We start from the raw sequence: 14,366 nt of genomic DNA, 5'->3' as shown, positions 1-14,366 counted from the left end.
ACTTCAGTTTCTTTACCATTAAAACGGGAACCATTATATCTACAACACAATTCTTCATATACTCTTCAAATATTTAGTAATTACGTGGCAGGCAAAATTAAACGATATGTATGTTGTAAGTACTTGTGACAGTGTATAAAAACAAAAACAAACATCCACGTAAAAATAGAGAGTACAATTAGCAGTAAAGAAACTGGTCTGAGCCTAAAGAGGATCAATATCAAAGCTGACAATTTAACCCACAGTATTATATGCTTCTTTGGGCCCCCTACAATATACATCTGAGAAATCATCATGGTACAGGCTGGTGCAGGAATCTATTAAAGTAGATTAAAACAGTCTACAAAACTATTAAAAACTATAAATTAAACAAAAAACACTATTTCAATGACCTCTTTCTCAGTAATTAGAATCTAAAGTCAGCACATAAGAAAAATCTGCATATAATCAGAATCCTTTTGCACAACACACACTGAAGACTTCCTCTCATAGCCAGTTATATTTTTTCTTTAGTTGAATCCCAGATAAAGTAGTTGGCTTGCATTTCATATTGTGTTAAATTACATTTATGTATATATACCTGTATACATATATGTGTATGTGTGTGTATATATAAAGATATGTATTGTGTGTACATATGCTTTTAAACCCTAGAAACACAATCTAATGCATACAAAGGAGCTGAAACCAACAGTAACAGAGGATTTACATCTCATATTCACTCCCAGCACAGATTCATTGAATGGAATACTTTCTTTATTTGGCCAAATCTCAAGGCAAATGTATAATTTGAGTCCGCTATGTAAGTCTTTAAAATGGAAAACTTGGGATCCCTGGGTGGCTCAGCTGTTTGGTGATTGCTTTCAGCCCGAGGTGTGATCCTGGGGTCCCAGGATCGAGTCCCACATCAGGCTCCTTGCATGGAGCCTGCTTCTCCCTCTGCCTGTGTCTCTGCCTCTCTCTCTGTCTCTCATGAATAAATAAATAAAATCTTTAAAAATAAAAATAAAATGGAAAACTTGAAGATACATATCCACACTAACATTCACATGTGTGGAAATAAACTCAAAAAACTGCCCACAGTTTATGATACTGAGAACCCTTAATTTCTGTTTTGACACCATATACTTTGGTGATAACTTATTTGTTAGTCTATTTTAAAGAATATGAAACTAGGGGCACCTGGGTGGGTCAGTCTGTTAAGCATCTGTCTTCAGCTCAGCTCATAAGCCCTGAGTCAGGGGATCAAGCCTCACATCTGACTCCCTGCTCAGTAGGGAATCTGCTTCCCTCTACTCCCTCCCCAATTCCCACCCCTCCCCCATGCTTATGTGTGTGCTCTCTCTCTGAAATGGAGAAAATCTTTTTTTATAAAATAATATGAAAGTATACATAAGTGTATATTAAATTTTTCAAAGAAAAGACCCTCTGAAACAACGCTTTCTTGTTTAGACATGCAATTTGGAGCCCCAATAGCAATTTCTGTTGCTACTGCCCAATAATTCTTAATAATTGATATAAAGGTAAATATCCAACTACAAAAAAAAGTGTGATGCTTCATAAAAAAGGATTCTACAACTGCTACTACATATTTTGTTCAGAATACTTAAAATACAATATATTATTTGAAAAATTAGAGTAAAATAACATTTAAGAAGTCTAAGCTAAGAATTTCTAGAATATTACTCATGAATGATGACTATACACAAATTGACATTTCTCCTAGATGAAGCTTTAAAAGCCCTCTCTATTTATAGAAAGACAAACTGAGCATTACTGTATCTATAGTCTCAATGTTAAGAATCATAGTTTTTAAGAGACAAATTCACATTCACTATTATTTATAGTAATATAAAGATCCTATTAAACTCATGTGAATCACACAGAAAAGATGTGATCTCCCTATTTAAAAACTGAAATATATATACACATATTATTATGACAGTTTGCCCATGCTCAAAAACTATAGGTTGTTTAAATTTTTATTTTAGTTGTCTCTTCTGCATAGTTTAAGATTGGATATAGATTTGTTCAGTTAGTCTCCACTTTTTTGTTAATGAACACTTCCATATTTTCCTTTTTCTAAAGAGAAAATTCCAAATGTACTCGAAAAAGTTGTCAGATTCAGTTTCATTTTCACATATTTACCATGCTCACTTATCCAAAGGAAAGTTTCTAAACAAGTAGACTAATAATTGAAATTCTAATAAGATCAAATATTTTAATTGTATTACTATTCTCCTTTTTTATCCAACAAGAAGAAATGTATAGGTTTATTCTACTAAAATAAAGAATGCCTTAATCTAAGTTAAAAAGTATCTAATCTAGGACCAGATTCTCATCCCATGAATGTCAAGAAAATTTTCAAGAATAACACAACCCATTATTAAGTGTATTTGCACCACATGCTATAAAGACTCTGATGAGCACAAATAAGTTCTCATATTCCCTCAAAAACAAAGGAAATTGTTTAAATGAGCAAAACATAAATGACGGTCTAAACCAAAACACCAGATTAATATAGTACTCTCCTTCTGTGGCAAAATAAAGCTTCTACATTTTCCTAGTCCAAAGGGGGGGAAAAAGTTGACTTTTATAATTCTTTGACCAAAATAAGAATGTAAATTGCAAAATCAAGCATCTGGAAATATCACAATACTTCATCAACAGATGAGATGTTAATACTTATAAATGTTTATATCAGTATCCTCTAAATACCTCAGAGGAACAATCCAACAGTGTGAAATTCCAACGTTCTATACTTTATGAATTTAAATGGTGAAGATATAACTAATTCTATCTCTTTAAAAAAATGAACAGCATAAAGGACAATTCTTATTTTTGGTTTAGTACAATTCAAAATTGAATGAGTAATAAAGAAAATTATTATGTATATATTCATATGTATGTGTATATGCATATGTATATATACTGTATGGTCCTCAACATATGTTGGCTAGCCTGTATTAATGATGTTAGAAAGTTATTTCTCACATAATACAAATAACAGTTGATAAGGGTGCTGTTATTACTGCTGGAAAAATAAGAAAGAACTGAAGTTTCCTAAAGCAATCCTATATTAAAGGGAAGAAGCTCACCAAAGTTACTGGTAACTACAGTAATGCTGATAGGGGCCAAATGCCAACACATATATGCTAAAAGAAAGATGAAGACATCAAGAAGTTTAAAAAAAGATTAACACTTACAACTGACTCAGTAACACTTAGATTATATAGAAAAAGTGAAGAATTTGGCAATTATCTTAATTAACACAGAGATTGTACCAAAAAAATTTTAAATCTTTTTTTCCCCTCAATAATTTATTCACTTCAAAGTACCTACAACTGTCTATTTCTCTTTTCCTATGGAGTCAAGGCCAAAGTGATCATAGATGAATTATTTAATCATTTTCAATAAGAAATTAATTTATGTTATAAAGATTTTGAGGATACAGGAATCCTAGATCTAAATTTAGAAATACTACATTAAAACTCTAGCTTCACTTTTATTCATGCAGATTTGTTAATATAAAATATAAAAAACAGGGGCACCTGGCTGGCTCAGTCGGTTAAGTGCCTTCAGCTCAGGTCATGATTCTGGGGACCTGGGATTGAGCCCAATGGCAGACTCTCTGCTCAGTGGGGAGCCTGCTTCTTCCTCTCCCTCTGCAGTTCCCCTCGCTTGTGCTCTGTCAAAAAATAAATAAAATCTTTAAAAAAAATATATATATATATATATATAATAAATTGTGATTTTGTAGAAAGAGGGGAAAAATGATTTTCCTTCCTTATTTTGTACCAATATTCAAAACTTTCATACTTAGTAAAATCAGTAGGTAAGCTTTGAAGTTCACAAAGTTCTTTTAGATAAACTAGCTCATTAAGTCCTTACATTAGCCTTATATCCACTTCACAGATTAGAAACTGTCACTCGGGGCAGCCCAGGTGGCTCAGTGGTTTAGTGCTGCCTTCAGTCCAGTGTATAATCCTGGAGACCCAGGATCGAGTCTCACCATCAGGCTCCCTGCATGGAGCCTGCTTCCCCCTCTGCCTGTGTTTCTGCCTCTCTCTCTCTCTCTGTGTCTCTCATGAATAAATAAATATTTTTTTTAAAAAACTGACTCATGTTAATTGATTTGGCCAACATAAATCACGGAACTTGTGACAGAATAAAATCCAGTTCCATCCAGTATCTTTATCTTTTTTTAAATGTTACTTACTATGCTCACATTAGATCTTAGGCATTATACATCTTATATTAGAAAATTTGGGCTCTTTTGCCAATTTCTATTTCCCCTAGCTCCAAGCCTCTCCCACTCTAGTCCTACGAGTTTGAAGTTTGGGGATTTTTTTTTTTAATTCCACATGTGATACCATACTATCACATCTTCACATTAGGGTTTGTCCTTGGTTTTATTTTTATCTTAAGTTGGGTTATGTTGAATGTTCTGTATCTTCTTATAATAGTTTGTGTATTTTATTATCAGTATTTTGAAAATGGATTACCTGGGACTGAAGGGAGATGGGTGGTTATCTCTACTTGGGTTTTTTTTTTTTTTTCTTAGCTTCTCTGAGCTTATTTATTTATTTGTATGTTCCAGTGGTTAAATATTTGCATTAAATGTTTTTTTCCCCCCAAAAAAAGATTAATGCACTATCTTCTGTATCTGGCTTATTTCATATAATATATGCCTTGAAGGTCCATGCTGTCACAAATCAAAGGATTTCCTTATTTCTTATGACTGAATAATAATCCATTGTGTGTATATATCCACTGATGAATACTAAAAAAAATGATTAAAAAAAAATTCAAATCTGTGCTATTGAAGAAATGGCCTCCAAAGAGCTAAACGTAAGCTGGGATACTAGTTTTATATAAAGTAGATGATGTCCTTTAAATTCTGTATCAAAACTTACTTCTAGTCCAAGATGGCAATACAGGTGGACCCTGAACTCATCAACTCTCATTGACTCAGCTAATCTTCAACTATATATAAGGCAATTCACTCCAAAAGATACCCAAAAACTAGCTGACTGAGAAGTACACGTTTGACAAACAAGAAAATACCCACATAGAAACAGGTCTTGGGAATATTACTCAGCCATTAGAAACAACAAATACCCACTATTTGCTTCGACATGGAGGGACCTGGAGGGTATTATGCGGAGTGAAATAAGTCAATCAGAAAAGGACTAACATTATATGGTCTCATTCATTTGGGGAATATAAAAATTAGTGAAAGGGAATAAAGGGAAAGGAAAGAAAGTTAGTGAAAATATCAGTGAGGGTGACAAAACATGAGAGACACCTAACTCTGGGAAATGAACAGGGATATTGGAAGGGAAAGTGGGAGGGGATGGGGTGACTGGGTGATGGGCACTGAGGGGGGCACTTGGCAGGATGAGCACTGGGTGTTATGCTAAATGTTGGCAAATAGAACTCCAATTAAAAAAAAAAAAAGAAACGGGTCTTGGCACACCTTCAACTATTTGGAACAACAAAGAACAAATAAGGTGGATTGGACAATTGTAAAGATTTGAGAGAACCAAGAGCTTGAGCCAGGCTGAATGGTAAGGCTCATTTAGACACAAGACAACTCTGTCAAGACTGGGAGAGGGGTTTGTTTTGTTAAATGTTGCAACCCAATAAAGAAAGTCATGAAAATTGAAGGAAAAGGAATATGTTACAAACAAAAGAATAAGATAAAACTCACAAAAAAGAGATTAATGAAACAGAGATAAGTTATCTATCCAAGAAAGATTTCAAAATAATGGTCATAAAGATCCTTACCAAGGTCCCGAGAACAAAATGAGAATTTCAACAGAGATAGAAAAATGTAAGAAAGTATTCAATCAACATGATATACCACATTAATAAAAGAAAGAATAAGAACCACATGATTCTCTTAATAGATGCAGAAAAGGCATCTGTCAAAGCAGCATCCTTTATTGATAAAAACCCTCAAGAAAGCAAGGATAGATGGAACATATCTCAACATCATAAAGGCCATATACGAAAGACCCACAGCTAATAATGTCATCCTCAATAGGGAAAAATTGAGAGCTTTTCCCCTAAGATCAGGAACACGACAGGGATGTCCCCAACTCTTACCACTGTTGTTCCAAAGTTCCAGCCTCAGCAGTCAGTAAACAAAAAGATTTTTTAAAAAGGCATCCAGATCAGCAAGGAAGAAGTCAAACTTTCACTCTTTGCAGATGACATGATACTCTATATATAAAACCTGAAAGCTGGGGAACCTGCATTGCTTGGTCAGCTGAACAACCAACTCTGTATTTTGACTCAGTTCAATATCTCAGGGTCATGAGATTGAAACCTGTGTCAGGCTCCATACTGGGCATGGAGCTTGCTTGGAATTATCGCTCTCTGCCCCTCTCCTACACTTACTCGCTCTTGCTCGCTCTAAGGAAAAAAAAAAAAAAACAGAGAACGCCTGAAAGACTTCCACTAAAAAAATGCTAAAACTGATATATGAATTCAGCAAAGTCATAGGATATAAAATCAATGTACAAAAATATGTTGCATTCCTATACGCTAATAATGAAGTAGCAGAAAGAGAAATCAAGCAATCAATTCTATTTTCAATTGTAAAAGGCAGTCTATGGAATGGGGAAAGATATTTGCAAATGATATCTGATAAAGAGTGTCCAAAATCTATAAAGAACATAATCAAACTCAACACCCAAAAAACAAATGACCCAGTTAAGAAATGGGCAGAAGACATGAATAGACATTTCTCCAAAGAAGACATCAGATGGCCAACAGGCACATGAAAAGATACTCAATATCACTCATCATCAGGGAAACGCAAATCAAAACCATCATGAGATACCACCTCATACCTGCCAGAATGGCTAAAATGAACAATATAGAAAACAATTGGTGTTGGCAAGGATGCAGAGAAAGGGCAACCATCTTGCACCACTGATAGGAATGAAAACTGGTACAGCCACTCTGGAAAACAGTATGGAGGTTTCTCAAAAAGTTAAAAATATGACCCAACAACTGCACTACTAGATATTTACCCAAAGGACAAAGATTCAAAGAGGTACATGCACCCCAATGTTTACAGCAGCATTATCAACAATAGCCCAACTTTGGAAAGAGCCCAGATGTCCATCAACAGACAAATGGATAAAGAAGATGTAGTGCGTCTGTGTGTGTACATGTGTGTGTTTGTGTGCAAAATTGAATACTACTCAACCATCAAAAAGAATGAAATCTCATCATTTGCAACAATGTGGATGAAGCTAGAGTGTATTATGCTAAGTAAAATAAGTCAGAGAAAGACAAATATCATATGATTTCACTCATATGTGGAATTTAAGAAACAAAACTGGTGAACATAGGGGAAGGGAAGGAAAAATAAAATAAGATGGAAACAGGGAGGCAAACCATAAGAGAATCTTAACTATAAGAAACAAACTGAGGGCTACTGGAGTAGAGGTGGATGGGGAATGGGGTAACTGAATAATGGGCATTAAGGAGGGCACTTGATGTAATGAGCACTGGATATTATATGCAATTAATGAATCACTAAACTCTACCTCTGAAACTAATAATACACTATATGTTAATCAAATGGACTTTAAATTAAAACTTTTTTTAGGATGACTGGGTGGCTCAGTTAGTTAAACATCTGCCTTCAGCTCAGGTGATAATCCCTGGGTCCTGCAATCAAGTCCCACATCCGGCTCCCTGCTCAACAGGGAGTCTACTTCTCCCTCTACATCCCCCTACCACCCTTTGTGATCTCTTTCTCTCTCTCTCTCTCTCACTCTCTCTCTCTCTCTATCTCATGTTCTCACTCTCAAATAAAATATTTTTAAAAAAATTTTTAAGATAAATGGCTTTCATTGTTCTACAAGGAAAAAAGAAATCAGACATTATGAAACACACTGGAAAGTCCAATCCTTCCCATGCCTATGCTCATTAGTACAACTAAATAAGGAAAGCCAAGGTATCACTGTTTATGATCCAAACTGCATGCTTTAGTTTCCACTAGGAGTTACTCTAAATTTCCTAATAAAATGTTTTTTTGTTTTTTGTTTTTTTTTTAATTTTTTTTTTAATTTTTATTTATTATTTATGATAGTCACAGAGAGAGAGAGAGGCAGAGACACAGACGGAGGAAGAAGCAGGCTCCATGCACCGGGAGCCTGATGTGGGATTCGATCCTGGGTCTCCAGGATCGCGCCCCGGGCCAAAGGCAGGCGCCAAACCGCTGCGCCACCCAGGGATCCCTAATAAAATGTTTTTGTTTTTCCATTTATCTGGGTGATCTCTTTTTAATTGCTACCATACAAAAGTTCATTGATAAATGGTCTATACTTTGGATTTGAGAATAATTATTTTGCCATCTTTTCATTGTCCCTTGCCTACTTTTTTTCTACCCTAAGAAAATTCAGTGGTGAGGCACCTGGGTGGCTCAGTCAGTTAAGTATCTGCCTTTGGCTCAGGTCATGATCTCAGGATCTTGGGGTCAAGCCCAGCATCAGGTTCCCTACTCGGCAGGGAGCCTGCTTCTCCCTCTCCCTCTGCCTGCCTCTCCTCCTGTCTGTGTGCTTGCTTTCTCTCTGTTGAATAAATAAAAATAAAATCTGAAAGAAAAGAAAAGAAAGAAAAAAAGAAAAAGAAAAGAAAAGAAAGAAAAGAAAAGAAAAGAAAAGGAAGGAAGGAAGGAAGGAAGGAAGGAAGGAAGGAAGGAAGGAAGGAAGAAAAGAAAAAAAGAAAGAAAGAAAAGAAAAGAAAAGAAAAGAAAAGAAAAGAAAAGAAAAGTCAGTCTAGTGGTAAGGCACACCTGGCCAGCTCAGTCAGAAGAGCACATGACTCTTGATCTCTGGTTCATGAGTTCACACCCTACACTGAGCGTAGAGCTTACTTAAATAAATAAAAATTTAAAAATATATATCCAGTGCCTACATCTCTATTAACAAACCCAAGAATGAAAATATACCAAAACTGACCAACACAGAACTTGTAACCCTGAATTAGTATATAAACATGAGAAAACAAACTACTATTGCAGACAAGTATGACAACCAAAAAACTGCAGAAGGCTCTTCCAGTTAAGCTTTAAAGCCAGAGAAAGTAAATCTAACATTCACTTTCTTTTTTTTATTCCTGGAATGCATTCTTACTCTGAGGAAGAATAAAAATGGTAATAAATCTAAAGCAAGACAAAAAGTTTTGAAGACTAATTATATTTTTTTGCTACAGAATACAGAGCAAATAACATTCAACAGTATAACAGATAACAGAAAAATATCCCATTAATTAAAGTATCTCACTAGTATTTAAAGATTGCTCTAGAGGCTCAGGTAAAATGAATATATAGGACCTTTTTAAAAAGCCTACAACTGCCACCAAGTTTTTCTGCCAGTATTTTCAATCTTCTTTGTTAGTTTGATATACTTACTCTTTTTCTTTCTTTTTTTTTTTTTTTCTTACTCTTTTTCTAAACTGTAATTTGCAATTAATTTTTCAAAGACTTATAATACATTCAATTTGTGGACCTCTGTCTCTAAAAAGAAAATTCTAAATTTATTTTATATAAGATATGAATTTTTTTGGTTGTTTCATTTATATACTTAGCTTCTATAAAATTCCCTGAATTTTCATAAACCTCGGACAACAAGACACACAAAAGAGTGAGAAAAAAAGAGAACAGGATTTTGTACTAGAATCCTGCCTGAGCCAAATCTCAGTAGTCTTTTGGCAAAAAACCTTGTGTGAACTATTTCCAAGACCTCAGACTAAGGCAGACAAAGGTTCCATACAAGAATAGGCCCAAAACGGCTAATAACCTTTCACATTTGACCTTTTACCCAGGTGTCTCATACTTTGTGAACTTAAAATCTTATGAGTGAATGCTTAGTCATCCTGTTTACAAACAACATATTTATTCCACAGAAAAAATTTGGCAAGACATATCCAGGTCAACTGACCTTGATGTGTCACAGAAACCATGGGTCTCCGACGCCTCTTAATTAATCCAAACTGCAACATTTTCACTGGCTGAAATCCGTGCTGGACTGTGTAGCAATCATAAATGTTTTAATTCGCTTTTATGTCATACACTTCAAAGTAGTACCATACAAAATGTGAAAGCAATGGTACATCAACTACAAGTGGTATAATCAGGACTACATGGAAGACGCAAAAAGCATAAATTTTTAACCTGAATATTACAAGTTATTCTCAACTATTACACTGCAAATATGTAAGTACATAACAAAAATCACACAATCTTTTAGTTATTTATGTGTTTTTGTAACTCCAGTCTCAGTTGCTTTATCTTAATATTAGGCAGTTACCTAAAGATATTACTTGATTTATTTATTTATTTAAGATCTTATTTATTTATTCATGAAAGACACAGAGGCAGAGATATAACCAGAGGGAGAAGCAGGCTCCCCAAGGGGAGCCCAATGCTGGACTTGATCCCAGGACCCCAGGATCACGACCTGGGCCAGAAGCACTCAACCACTGAGCTACCCAGGTGTCCCAGAAATTACTTGATTTAGAGGCACCTGGGTGGCTCAGTCCAAGAAGTATCTGACTCTTGGTTTCAGCTCAGGTGATGATCTCAGATCATGAGATTGAGCCCTGCAATGGGCTCCCTGCTCAGCTCGAAGTGTGCTTGAGATGCTCTCCCTCCCTCTGCCCCTCCCCCCAGATCGCAGGGATAAATAATATAATAAATAAACAAACAAACAAACAAACAAATAAAATATTTTTAAAAAGAAGAAAGTACTTGATTAAATTCATTATCTCTACAGGCAGTCCAAGATGGTAGCATAGAAAGATCCTGAACTCACCTCTTCCCATAAACAGACCAAATTTACAGCTACATTTGGAACAATTCCCTCTAAAAAAGACCTGGAATGTAGCTTCAAAGTTCCTTCACAACAAATGGTAAAAGGGCTACATCAAGATGGCTAAGAAAGGTAAAGGCACAGTCTCACCACGCCCCCACCACCACCACCAAGCTGTCAACCCACAATCAGGAGAGATCTCACAAATCCTGAGCTCCCTGAGGAGAAAGGGGTTCATCACTCTCCATAGAAGGCACCACAGCAAAAAAAAAAAAAAAAAAAAAAAAGAAGGCACCACAGCCTCGAGACCTACAAGAGAGATAAGCCTCGAAAACATCTGGCTTTGCAAACAACCAGGGCTCAGGTCCAAGAGACCCAAAGAGCTGTAGGGAACTGAGATTTTGCACTCAAACGACTTATGGACAGACTCACAACCCATGGGGCCCAGGAAAAAAGCAGCAGTTTGAAAAATGTCTAGACTCTACGTGAAGGAGATTCATTTGACTAATCTTAAAGTGTGTGCCAGAGAAGGCGAAGCACATTGGGACTATCTCCAGAAAAAAGGTGCTACAAGTTAGGAGAACACAAAAATGGTAATTTGAACTTGCTAATGCCAGTGAGCATATCCTGGTCCAGTGTTTCCTGCTGCCCTGCAAAAGCTAGTGGGTGCATGCTGGCCCTACGTTCTCCCAATTCCTCGCTAAAGCCAGCGGGCATACAAAGGGACACTGTGATCACGTGGCTCTGGTAGCCAGGAGGAGTTACATTTCTGGGCTCCATGGGACTGAAATAGTCAGAGATGATCCTTGGCAGGCTACCACCCACCCCCAGGGCACTGCACAGACAGAGAGTGAAACATTCCCCAGTCCTCCTGGGGAAAGGTCTATTTACCTTTCCTGGAGCTTCAGCCCGAGGGGCAGACTTCAGATTTGCCACACATTCAGAAGCTACAGAGCAGCTTAGGGGACATATGCAGGGGGATGCCATCCTCAGATTTAATATAGCTCCATAGTACCTCCCAAAAAGGAGCTTACATATTTGTCTGAAGTCCCAGTTTTTGCAACTGTCACCCAGAGGTCACATCCAGAACACTTTATCTGGAAGTCAGCAAGGTTTAAGTTCCAGAGGACTGTATATACTTGCAGACTTTAAAAGCTGCTGCCTGAGGGTCTCGTTTCCAATCAGCCTGAAAATAGGTGCTGACTGAGATCCCTTCCTTTGGAACCCTGACAGGTCTTGGCACACCTTGACTTATCTAGTATAAATCAGGCTGCTTAGATAATCACAAAGGTCTGAAAGACAACCAGAGCTAGAGCAAGGTTAAAAGATAAGGTTTATCTCCCACACAAGGTCACTCCTTCCAGACTAGAAGAGGTAACTGTTTTGCCTAATACATAGAAACAAGCCCAGAGTGTTTCCCAGAAAAAAAAAAAAAAAAAACAGAAAAATATATATTAAATGAAAGAATACAAAACCTCAAAAAAAAAAAAAACCACCTTAATGAAACAGAGATAAGTAATATATCTCTGATAAGGAATTCAAATAGTCACAAAGACTGGTGCAGCCACTCTGGAAAACTGTGGAGGTTCCTCAAAGAGTTAAAAATAGATCTGCCCTACGACCCAGCAATTGTACTGCTAGGGATTTATCCCAAAGATACAGATGCAATGAAACGCCAGGACACCTGCGCCCTTATGTTTATAGCTGCAATGTCCACAATAGCCAAACTGTGGAAGGAGCCTCGGTGTCCATCGAAAGATGAATGGATAAAGAAGATGTGGTTTATGTATACAATGGAATATTACTCAGCCATTAGAAACGACAAATACCCACCATTTGCTTCGACATGGATGGAACTGGAGGGTATTATGCTGAGTGAAATAAGTCAATCGGAGAAGGACAAACCCCCTATAGGGTCTCATTCATTTGGGGAATATAAAAAATAGTGAAAGGGAATAAAGGGGAAAGGAGAAAAAATGAGTGGAAAATATCAGAAAGGGAGACAAAACATGAGAGACTCCTAACTCTGGGAAACAAACTAGGGGTGGTGGAAGGGGAGGTGGGCAGGGGGTGGGGGGTGACTGGGTGATGGGCACTGAGGGGGGCACTTGATGGGATGAGCACTGGGTGTTATTCTATATGTTGGCAAATTGAACACCAATAAAAAATAAATTTATTTATAAAAAAAAAAATAGTCACAAATATGTTCAACTAACTTGGGAGAATGGATGAACATGGTGAGAACTTCAACAAAGAAATACAAAACATAAGAAAGTGCCAAAAAGAAGTCATAGAGCTGCAGAATATAACTGAACCAAAAAACACACTACAAGGATTCAACAGCAGACTAGATCAGAGCAGAAATGATCACTGAGCTCAAAGGCAGTGGAATTCATTCACACAAAGCAACAGAAAGATAAAAGAATTTTATAAAGTGAAAGTAGTTTAAGGGACCAATAGGACAGTATCACATGAAATAACATTCATATTATAGAAGTCCCAGAAGGAAAGGAGAGAGAGAAAAGAACAGAAAACTTATTTGAAGAAATAATGGCTGAAAATTTCCCTAAACCAATATTCAGATCCAGGAAGCCCAGAAAGTTACAAATGAGAGGAACCCAAAAATATCCACAGCAAGACATATTGACATAACTAAATTGTCAATAATTAAAGAGAAAGAATCTTAAAAGCAGCATGAGAAAACAACTGGTCACATACAAGGGAACCCTCATAAGATTATCAACAGAATATTGAGAGAAATTTTACAGGTCATGCTAGAGGAAAAAAACTTGTCACCAAGAATACTTTATCCAGCTAGGTTTTCATTCAGAATAGAAAAAGAGATAAAGAGTATTCTGGGCCAAAAAAAAAAAAAGCCAAAAAGGTCATCACCATTAAATTAACCTTACAAGAAATACATCTTTAAGCTGCAAAGAAGGGCATTAATAAGTATTAAGAATATGAAAGTATAAACCTCATTAGTAAAAGTAAATATATTGAAAAGGTAGTAGATTACTTACTTAGAAAGTTACTATGAAAATTAAAAGACAAAAACAGTAAAAAAAAAAAGTGTAATTACAATTATCAGTTAAAGGTGGGTGGGGGGACAGGGTAATTGGGTGATGGGCAATAAAGAGGGCACTTGATGTAATGAGCACTGAGTTATATGCAACTGATGAATCACTAAATTCTACCTCTAAGACCAATAATACACTACTTGTTAACTAAACTGAATTTAAATTTTAAAAATGTTTAAATAAAAAGTAAAAATAAAAATAAAAATAAAAATAAATGACATCAAAAACATAAAATGTGGGGTAGGGAGTAAATAAGACTTTTTTTTTAATATGACTTTTAAAATGCATTCAAAACTAAGCTGCTATTGGGATGGTGCCACCCAGGGCTCCAGTGATGCCTGAGTGGCTCAGTTGGTTAAATGTTCAATTCCATCTCAACTCTGGTCTTGATCTCAGGATCATCATGAGTTCAAGCCCTGCATTGGGCTCCATGCTAAGCATGGAGCCTACTGTG

At 36.2% G+C, this 14,366-nt stretch overlaps 1 long non-coding RNA gene across 3 annotated transcripts in view; it reads right to left on the bottom strand.

Moving 5' to 3' along the window:
- LOC121490063 overlaps positions 1 to 14,366 on the bottom strand; it is a 132,131-nt gene that overhangs the window by 81,511 nt on the left and 36,254 nt on the right. The window lies entirely within an intron of this gene.

This window comes from Vulpes lagopus, chromosome 4 (genome assembly GCF_018345385.1).
Source record: "Vulpes lagopus strain Blue_001 chromosome 4, ASM1834538v1, whole genome shotgun sequence".
Lineage (NCBI taxonomy): Eukaryota > Metazoa > Chordata > Mammalia > Carnivora > Canidae > Vulpes > Vulpes lagopus.
The sequence above is the reverse complement of the archived record's forward strand: the minus strand, read 5'-3'. Positions and strand labels throughout refer to the sequence as shown.